The following is a 10,489-nucleotide window of genomic DNA, read 5'->3' as shown; positions in this document are numbered from 1 at the left end:
CCTGATCTTGATCGTACATGTTTGCGTGTATGATTAGTGTATGATTAAATCGGGGGCGTCACACATATTCTCTTAGTGTATATAATCTAACTATAGAAGGTTATTTACTATCTACAAATTTGCCTTTTCCATTGCTGATCATGTCCTCTCTGTGCACTTACATCCTTATGTTAAGAGTGTAGTGATCTAATGATTATTCAGAAGGGATGTGCATGTTCCTAGATGCATAGCTTTTCTTATATACTCCCTTTGTTCCTAAATATTTATCTTTTTAGATATTTCAAATGGAATACCACATACGGATGTATATAGTCATATTTTAGAGTGAAGATTCACTCATTTTGCTCCGTATATAGTCACTTGTTATGATCTTGATCGTACATGTTTGCGTGTATGATTAGTGTACGATTAAATCGGGGGCGTCACACATATTCTCTTAGTGTATATAATCTAACTATAGAAGGTTATTTACTATCTGCAAATTTGCCTTTTCCATTGCTGATCATGTCCTCTCTGTGCACTTACATCCTTATGTTAAGAGTGTAGTGATCTAATGATTATTCAGAAGGGATGTGCATGTTCCTAGATGCATAGCTTTTCTTATGTACTCCCTTTGTTCCTAAATATTTATCTTTTTAGATATTTCAAATGGACTACCACATACGGATGTATATAGTCATATTTTAGAGTGAAGATTCACTCATTTTGCTCCGTATATAGTCACTTGTTGAAATCTCTAGAAAGACAAATATTTAGGAACGGAGGGAGTAGATTTTCATTACACTGAGATTTTTTTTAAGGGATAACAATGGTATTTAAGATAGTTTTTTTGTAGTTATTTTGTAGAATTCTCAAACTGAAATCCAAACAAAGCATACCTTCAAAGGCCATCATAATGGCACTTAAAATAAATGCTAATCTGCATTCATGCGGCAATCTGGTGCCCATTCTTCTGGTGATTTGGTCAAAGCTACAACCAAGCAAAGATATTTTACATGCTATAAGAACTAAGTTATGGATTTTTGTGTTCCCAGGTCTATAATATGCGTGCTCTCCTGGTTCCCTGCAAGCTCTTTTGGCCATGACCTCAAGTTCTGCAGCTAGGCCGTGAATGTGTTGGTCCTTCTCACCGTCCACTGATGATGGTGCCCAAGAGAAGTCAGGGAAGGAGAAAAGGATGTTGCTATCGCGTGGTCGTCGGAACAACTTGCCATGGACACAGCCATGCACTGGATGCCATCGACAGCTAGTCGTGGATGAGCACCTCGCCGCCTCTGCAAAATATGGATGCACGGGATTCTGCTACTAACATTGGGGAGTGTGTACTGTTGCGGTGCTGTGACATATACACTCTATGGAAGAAACCCCTGTTTGATTTACAGGGGATGCTGATTTGGAATCTACTTTTGACAGATCAATCTGGTTTGTTGGCTGCTGGGTGGCTTCATGTGACGCCGCAGTGCACTAGGGAGAGGTACCGAGGTCCCTAGAGCTACATGTATGTACCGTAATATTTCTTCTTTCGATTTTGACGTTCAATATTGACTCCTTGATCCCGTTTCTTAGGGTTCATGATTGGCAATTGGTCGTGGGCAATGGAACTAAAATGTCTACTGAATGTTCATGGATATCTTAAAAGGAGAACAATTCATACTTTAGATGTACATCATATTTGATGCATCAGTCTAATCTGTAGTTCAAATTACAGTGTATGATTTGTTTGGATAATATATATATATATATATATAATGGAGCCGTCTAAGTTGGACAGTTGGACATGAAATTACAATGTACAATTTAAATACAACTTGCTAATTCAATTTTACTTATTTTATAAACTCTTTAATAATAATTCTAAACAGCATAATAATCTAGACAATATTTTCCAAAGGATGTTTTTTACATCTTCCTATATCATTTTGATGTGAGATGGGTTGTAAATACAGGTCTATAAATAATTTTATTATAGTTGTTATTTAACATCCATAAGCCATCGTTTGGGGATAAGCGTGTTGAAATTGAGGACGTGGAGCGGTGGAGAGGTCATTGAGCCATGCTTATTAGGGTAAGGGTGTGCGCTATTATTTTTGAAAAAGATAGCAATGATGTCTGCTTATGTGATGATTATGTCATGGATGATATACCCATGTCTATGCCGTTGTGAATATGCCCGTGATGTCGTAGTGTTTTATTTTTTCCGTTGCAACGCACGGGCATTTGTTCTAGTAGCATATTAAAGCCCATTAAACATCCAAAACAGATAATATAATAGCATGGAGCAATCAAAAATTATAGATACGTTGGAGACGTATCAGTGTGTAGTAAGTTTTGCCTGCAACTACTACGTGTATGTGGTGGCTTGGGGTTGTTAACTTTCCAACCTTCTAACCCCTCCTACGAGTGCCATGGGCCTCCTTTTATGGATTAAGGGGTCACCACAATGGCAAAGTGGTCATTATCCACTGATGTGATAGTAAACAGTGCTATCATACCTAACTCTGCAGACTGACAGGGTGCATTAAATGCACCGCTTAGTGTCACATCAATGGGCGCCCGGCAAGGCCTGCAGGGCTATCTTGCCAGCCCCGCTCCTGCTCTCTTGACACGTCGCAGGACACGTGTCATTTATAGGCTTCTCTATAGGAAATGGCTGACATGTGGCGAATGGTTGCCACTTAATCATCTTGCGGATTGACACCGTACTGATTGACGACATGGGTCGTGCTTGAGTGAAAGGTGGGGCGGTTCTGCTCCCGTGAGCCCCGCCAGGCTCTGCCGGGGAGCCTCAGTTGCTTTGCTTCTCGTGGTGGGCCCTTGTCGGGCTCGCTTGCCCGGCAAGGGAGGCCCTTCTCTTGCTGATATCCTACTCCTTAGGCTCAGTCTTGGTTCTGCCGAGCTGCACGTTAGTTCTTCAAACCTCTTGGTCTTCCAATCTCTGTTTTGTTCTTGGCTTTTCCGTGCACGAGTCATGGGAAAATAACAGCCCCCATATATTTTCCCCGACAACGGGAGACCCACACCCTCCGGTGGCTCCGTAGCTTCCATGTTTTGTTCTTGGCTTTTCCGTGCACGAGTCATGGGAAAATAACAGCCCCCATATATTTTCCCTGACAACGGGAGACCCACACGAGGCAGGGGGACGCGCCTAGGGGGGTAGGGCACGCCCCCACCCTCGTGGGCAGGGTGTGGCCCCCTCCGGAACTTCTTGCGCTCAGTATTTTTTATATATTCTGAAAATGACTCCCGTGAAGTTTTATGACTTTTGGAGCTGTGCAGAATAGGTCTCTAATATTTGCTCTTTTTCCAGCCCTGAATCCCAACTACCGGCATTCTCCCTCTTTATGTAAACCTTGTAAAATAAGAGAGAATAGGCATATGTATTGTGACATAATGTGTAATAACACCCCATAATGCAATAAATATCGATATAAAAGCATGATGCAAAATGGACGTATCACAACACCTGGAGCTCGTGGAGGCGGAGCGGATGATCTTTGCTGGAGCGGAGGGTGGCGAGGTTATCATGCTCTCCTTTGATGATTAGGTTAAAGGCGACGAGGACGGCAGCGCAGGGGGCGCCGAGGTGGGTGGCGAGGACAAGGAGATCGACGTCGACGAGTGGAGGAGTGTCTTCCCCAACGACCCCGATGACGGCACCGGCCCGGACTTGGCTCGCGGCACATCATACCTGACGAGGAAGGATTGGCTCGGCCTCCTTCGACCGAAAGTAGTTTAGTTTAGTTTAAATTTATATTTTATGTTCGATTATGCAAAACTATCTATTTTTATGTTTGCATGCATGCTACTTTCGGTTGAATCTGCCTTGAACTTGATCCAATTGAAGTTTACTGTGTTCAGTTTAGGAATCGACTATTTATATATACTCCACTAAGGGTTTTACTCCATTAACTTTTAGGGAATCGACTAGAGATTGCCTTATGCCTTGTTTATTTCAGTTATTCACAATGTGATGCTCTATATGTGCAATTATTTAACGTGCAGTTCAATTTCATATAACAGTTTCAACAACACCATTATGAATGAAGATATTTGGTTGTTGTTAAGGATGTTGTAGTTAACACGCCTTTCCATTTTTTTAATGATAACTAGTGTAATTTAGACATGCACAATACCAATTTGAATGACTATATTTGCTTGTTTTTAAATGTTATGTCTGTTTCAGTTAAACACCTTTTCACTTATTGTTTTGCTTAACTAGCATGCTTAAACCTGCACACTGAAGCTATCATTTGGAGATTATGATGTCTACCATGGATATATTTGGTTGATGTTTAGCCTGTTGTGCTTAACATGCCTTTAGATGTGCTCACACAGAATAATATTGGGAAGAACTGATGTTTTCCATCGAGGTTAGTTTCATCCCAGTGCTTATATATACTCCATGTTCAGGATATCGGTAGCTGGTACCATATAGCCCAGGGGCTGATAAGGGTTTAATCATCGAATCGAACATTTCACTGAATATATCTGTAACCCATTTATCAGTAGGTTAACAAGGGCCATATTTAATATATCTAAGGCTACATAGCAACATGCATTGTACTAAATGACTAAATATGAAATCCTGGGCTACATAGCAATAAGGAAGAATGTTACCTTTAGACACATGGAAGAGCAGCAGCAGCAGCAACAACAACAACAACAACAACAACACAGCTGCAGTCAACTGCAGTTAATCGGTCGATATTTGTAACAATGTAATAAACTCCATTCGCCCCGTAATATAAGATGTTAATTCAACCAGTATGTGAGTATATTGGATGTAATAACATCTTATATAATGGGACGGAGGGGGTGTTGTATTACATTATTGTGCAATTGTTGTTTAGCTTCTAATATTAACTTGGTGCTTTTAGGTACATATGTCATTGGTAAAGATTCGCGCTTCGACCCTTTTTGTGTATGGGGCAATGAGATATTCATGAACCAGCATCAAGTGAGCAAACTGATAAAGATTGTTAGTAAAATGGGCCAAAATATGTCAATTGAACTATTTTTTTACACTTTATCCAAGACAACAGTGAACTGTAGCATGATAAGTAAGAACTCTGTAGCCTTCTTTTTACTTGCCATAATGAGTGGTGTTAGATGAAAATGTCTGAATCTTTTTCCTTTGTAGTGGTTCCCGCGGTAGTTTACTCAATATTACCTCTCAAACTACATGATTAGCGGCCGACCATCACGAGGGGTTGGAATAGATTCGTGTGTGTCTTCTACATGGAGGAGAGCACTGATACATCCATTTTGCATCATGCTTCTATCTTGATATTTATTGCATTATGGGCTAATATTACACATTATGGTACAATACTTATGCCTTTTCTCTCTTATTTTACAAGATTTACATGAAGAGGGAGAATGCCGGCAGCTAGAATTCTGGACTGGAAAGGAGCAAATCTAAGAGACATATTCTGCACAACTCCAAAAGTCCTAAAATATAAGGAGAATTATTTTGAAATATATAAAAAATATTGGGCGAATAAAATACCAGAGGGGACCCACCAGGTGGCCACAGGCCTGGGGGCCCGCCCTACACTACTGGGCGCGCCCTAGGGCTTGTGGGGCCCCTAGCAGGTCTCCGGTGCCCATCTTCTGCTATATGGAGGCTTTTGACCTAGAAAAAAATCATAAGTTTCAGGAGGAAGCGCCGCCGTCTTGAGGCGGAACCTGGGCAGCGCTACTTCTTGAGCTTGCGTTGGTTTTTCCCTTGAAGAGGAAAGGGTGATGCAGGAAAGTAGAGATACGTATTTCCTCAGTTAGAGAACCAAGGTATCAATCCAGTAGGAGACAACGCACAAATCACCAATATGTGCACAAACAATCAAACACTTGCAACCAACGTGATAAAGGGGATGTCAATCCCTTCACGGTTCCCTCAGTTAGAGAACCAAGGTATCAATCCAGTAGGAGACAACGCACAAATCACCAATACCTGCACAAACAATCAAACACTTGCACCCAACATGATAAAGGGGTTGTCAATCCCTTCACGGTCACATGCAAAAGTGAGATCTGATAGAGATAGATAAAACTAAACAAAAGATAAAGTAAATATTTTTGGGTTTTTTGGTTTATAGATAGGAAAGTACAAGATTGCAAAATAGTAGATCGGAAACTTATATGATGGAAAATAGACCGAGGGGCCATATCTTTCACTGGAGGTTTCTCTCAAGATAGCAAGTATTATGGTGGGTGGACAAATTACTATCGAGCAATTGATAGAAAGGTGTAAAGTTATGAAAATATCTAAGGCAATGATTATGAAATATAGGCATCACGTCCATGTCAAGTAGACCAACTCCTGCTTGCATCTACTACTATTACTCCACACATCGACCGACTCTTGCCTACATCTAGAGTATTAAGTTCATGAAGAACAGAGTAACGCTTTAAGTAAGATGACATGATGTAGAGTAATAAACTCCAGAAATATGATGTAAACCCCATCTTTTTATCCTCGATGGAAACAATACAATACGTGCCTTGATACCTCTACTATCACTTGGAAAGGACACCACAAGATTGAACCCAAAGGTAAGCACTTATCCCATTGCAAGAAAAACGAATCTAGTTGGCCAAACTAAACCGATAGTTCAAAGAGAATTTCAAAGATATCAAATCATGCATAAAGGAAATCAGAGAAGATTCAAATAATATTCATAGATAAGCTGATCGTAAATCCACAATTCATTGGATCTCGACAAACACATCACAAACGAAGATTACATCGGATAGACCTCCAAGAACATTGACGAGAACATAGTATTGAGAATCAAAGCGAGAGAAGAAGCCATCTAGATACTAGCTATGGACCCGTAGGTCTGAGGTAAACTACTCACGCTTCATCTGAAGGGTAATAGAGTTGATGTAGAAGCCCTCCGTGAACGAATCCCCCTCCGACAGGATGCCGAAAAAGGCCCCAAGATGGGATCTCATGGGAACAGAAGGTTTCGGCAGTGGAAAAGTGTTTTCGTGGATGCTTCTGGAGGTTCAGGAATATATGTGAATATATAGGAGGAATATCTAGGTTAGGGGGGGCACCGAGGGGCCCACAAGGCAGGGGGCGCGCCCTCCCCCTTGTGGCCGCCTCGTGGCTCTTCTGACTTGTTCATCAAGTCTCCGGGTGTCTTCTGGTCCAAGAAAAATCATCGCGAAGGTTTTATTCCGTTTGGACTCCGTTTGGCATTCCTTCTCCACAACGCTAAAAAACAAGGAAAAGACAGAAACAGGCGCTGGGCTCTAGGTTAATAGGTTAGTCCCAAAAATAATATAAAATAGCATATTAATGCATATAAAACATCCAAAACAGCTAATATAATAGCATGGAACAATAAAAAATTATAGATACGTTGGAGACATATCAAGCATCCCCGAGCTTAATTCCTCCTCATCCTCGAGTAGGTAAATGATAAAAACAGAATTTTTGATGTGAAATGCTACCTAACATATTTATCCATGTAATTTTCTTTATTATGGCATGAATGTTCAGATCCATAAGATTTTCAAAACAAAAGTTTAATATTTGTCAGATTTCGGGTTCCGGCAAAACCCTTAAGGTTCGAACACTGGGGTGCGCACGAAGATCTCCCCCTCTCTCTAGCTTGCGCACTCTATGATCTCACGGCCTAGCTCGACGAACCCAAAGAACGAGAGGCACAAGATTTATACTGGTTCGGGCCACCATTGTGGTGTAACACCCTACTCCAGTGTGGTGTGGCGGATTGCCTCTGGGGCTGAGGATGAACAGTTACAAGGGAAGAACAGCCTCCTGAGGTGAGGTGTTCTTGTGCTTGGTGAGTTGATGCTTTCTCAGATCGGAATCCAATTTTGCTCCCTACGGTGGTGGCTGTGGCTAGTCCTATATATATAGAGGCCCGGGTGTTGGTGTCAAAACCGGCAGATCTCGGGTAGGGGGTCCCGAACTGTGCATCTAGGGTCGATGGTAATAGGAGATAGGGGACACGATGTTTACCCTGGTTCGGGCCCTCTCTATGGAGGTAATACCCTACTTCCTGCTTGATTGATTTTGATGGATATGAGTATTATAAGAGTTGATCTACCACGAGATCGAGATGGCTAAACCCTAAAACCCTAGCCTGTATGACTATGGTAATGATTGCCTTCTCTATCCGGACTAAGACCTCTAGTTTATATAGACACCGGAGGTGACTAGGGTTGTACAAGGTCGGTTACAGAGAAAGGAATCTTCATATTGGGTCACCAAGCTTGCCTTCCACGCCAAGGAGAGTCCCATCCAGACATAGGAGAGATTATTAGGTCTTGTTTCTTCATAGCCCATTAGTCCGGCCCATGTCCAACAGGTCGGACGCCCGAGGACCCCTTACTCCATGACTCCCTCAGTAGCCCCTGAACCAGGCTTCAATGACGAGGTGTCTGGCGCGCAGATTGTCTTCGGGCATTCCAAGGCGTGTTCCCCTTTTCGAATACTTCAGGATAGTCTTCGGACGAAACGACAGTGTCCGGACGTGCAACACAAGTACCACTGCCGTAGAGTATAGTATTTTACGAGTCCAATCTGCTGATAATAATTTTTATAATGTGGCATCATGCTCGCCTGGTTATTTATTTCGAACCGTTTCCTATCTCGCCGTTCCATGTTTCGAGGCAGGGTTGTTATTGGCACATCCTGTCGAAGCAGCGATCATGTCCCCTTATTGCGGGATTCTCATCAATATGAGCATGGGTAACCCAACCATTCTGTTGGAAAGATTCCTTAGGAATAGGCAAGTCTTCAGGCTCAGGAGGAGGCGTTCAATACCCGGTGCCTTTATAAAGGAACCAAGGGCCGTCTTTTTACTCCAAACCTCTCCTTAGCCTTTCCAACCTCGAGTTCTAGCACCCAAGGTTCGACTTCATTGCTCCAAGCTTCCCCGTCATGTTCGGACCCAGCCCTCAAGGTCAATGGTTGGCTTCCTCTATTATAGAGGAGGATATCGCAAAGCTTCGGGTGGCCAGATATCTAACCGCAGAGATCCCCCACAGGCTTCCTGCTCAAGGACAGGTTATTTTGACCCCCAGATCCGGCGAGAGGGTCGTATTAATCTCTCTTCCTCCGAGGGCTAGGGTTCTCTCTCCACCCCTTTGTCCGGGGGCTAATGTTTTATTACGGACTAGATTTTCGTGATCTAGCTCCGGATTCTCTCCTCCACGTCTTAGCATTTATCATCACGTGCGAGGCCTTCCTCCGAATCCGACACACTTCGGCCTATGGCTCAAGACCTTTAGTGTGAAGCCGAAGGTAGTCGATGGGGAACAGGAGGAGTGTGGCAGTGCTGTAGTAAGCAAGCTTACCAACACGCTATGGCCAAAAGGCTCTTTCACCGAAACTTCCAACCAATGGCAGCGATAGTGGTTTTACATCACGGAACCCCGTAGTACCAAGTGGGCAGCTATACATGTGTTCCGTTCCGTCCCTCCATTACAGCTTGCGTCATGGATCTATAAGGGGCTGGATTGGGGATCAGTTGATGAAGTGCAGACTCTACAGAGCCACATCCAAACCCTCCTTGAGAAGGACATTGATCTTGTCGACGTGATTCAAGTAATGCTAGTCCATCGAGCTCTGCCATGCCAGCGTAGGCCTCTCCGCATGTGGGAGTTTAATCCAGAAGGACCACGAACCCTCCAACACTTGTTTGGCATTACACACAAAGGGATGTGGAAGTTGTTTTTTGGGAAACAAAAACATTGGCCGGACAGCACTGAGGACGCCGGCCTCGACTGCAACCGTCCAGATACCCCGGTCAGCACTTGGCTTCCGAACACTTTGTATCTAAGTATGCCGTAATACATTACTGAGCAAACTATCTTCTTCCAGGGTTGGATAAAGAAAGCGGAACTAATTAGGTGTTCGGATCCCCTTCCTGAAGGCTCAGCGGATCCTGTATTAACAAGGACGCTGGCCCCGGCTCCATACCAGATGCGTGTGAAGGAGAGTAAGGCGGAGAGTGGGAGGACGAAAGATGGCCTCCATCCAAAAGGTGATAGGTGGGAACCCGATGAACGAGTTCACGCCCGAAGGTGGCCCGATCTTCACGTCGTAGGATCGAATCGGGAGGGATAACTAGCTGCAAGCAGCCGGGATAACTAGCTTTATACCTGCTAAGGTTGGATGCAACCCGTACGTTGGGGATGGTTGACCGAAGCTACAAGAACTCCAACCCGCTGTCCGAACAATCGCAGAACCACAAACCGGGACTAATCCACACAAAACGTCCGGAACCGTAGAGCACGAACTAGGGGGAACCAGAGGCTCCTTCTCGCGAATCTGAATGAACTCACAAGAGCAAAGGTAGAAAGATCTCTTGGATCTCTCTAGTAGTCTTGCTGCATAAGCTTGTAGTTGAATGGTTTGACAAAATGTTTTCTAGAGGATGGGGGAGATGGGGTTTTATAGCAGGGACAACCCCCTTAGCTAGGTGTGAAAATGGTTTCAAAAGTAAGCAGG

General features: G+C 43.4%; 1 long non-coding RNA gene across 1 annotated transcript; it reads left to right on the top strand.

Moving 5' to 3' along the window:
• The first annotated feature begins 433 nt into the window (after positions 1–433).
• On the top strand, positions 434–1,707 carry LOC125532299. Its single transcript, XR_007293981.1, has 2 exons — positions 434–1,474; positions 1,567–1,707. It is a non-coding gene; the product is annotated as an uncharacterized LOC125532299 (long non-coding RNA).
• Positions 1,708–10,489: the final 8,782 nt, after the last annotated feature.

This window comes from Triticum urartu, unplaced genomic scaffold (assembly GCF_003073215.2).
Source record: "Triticum urartu cultivar G1812 unplaced genomic scaffold, Tu2.1 TuUngrouped_contig_9627, whole genome shotgun sequence".
Classification (NCBI taxonomy): Eukaryota; Viridiplantae; Streptophyta; class Magnoliopsida; order Poales; family Poaceae; genus Triticum; species Triticum urartu.
The sequence above is the reverse complement of the archived record's forward strand: the minus strand, read 5'-3'. Positions and strand labels throughout refer to the sequence as shown.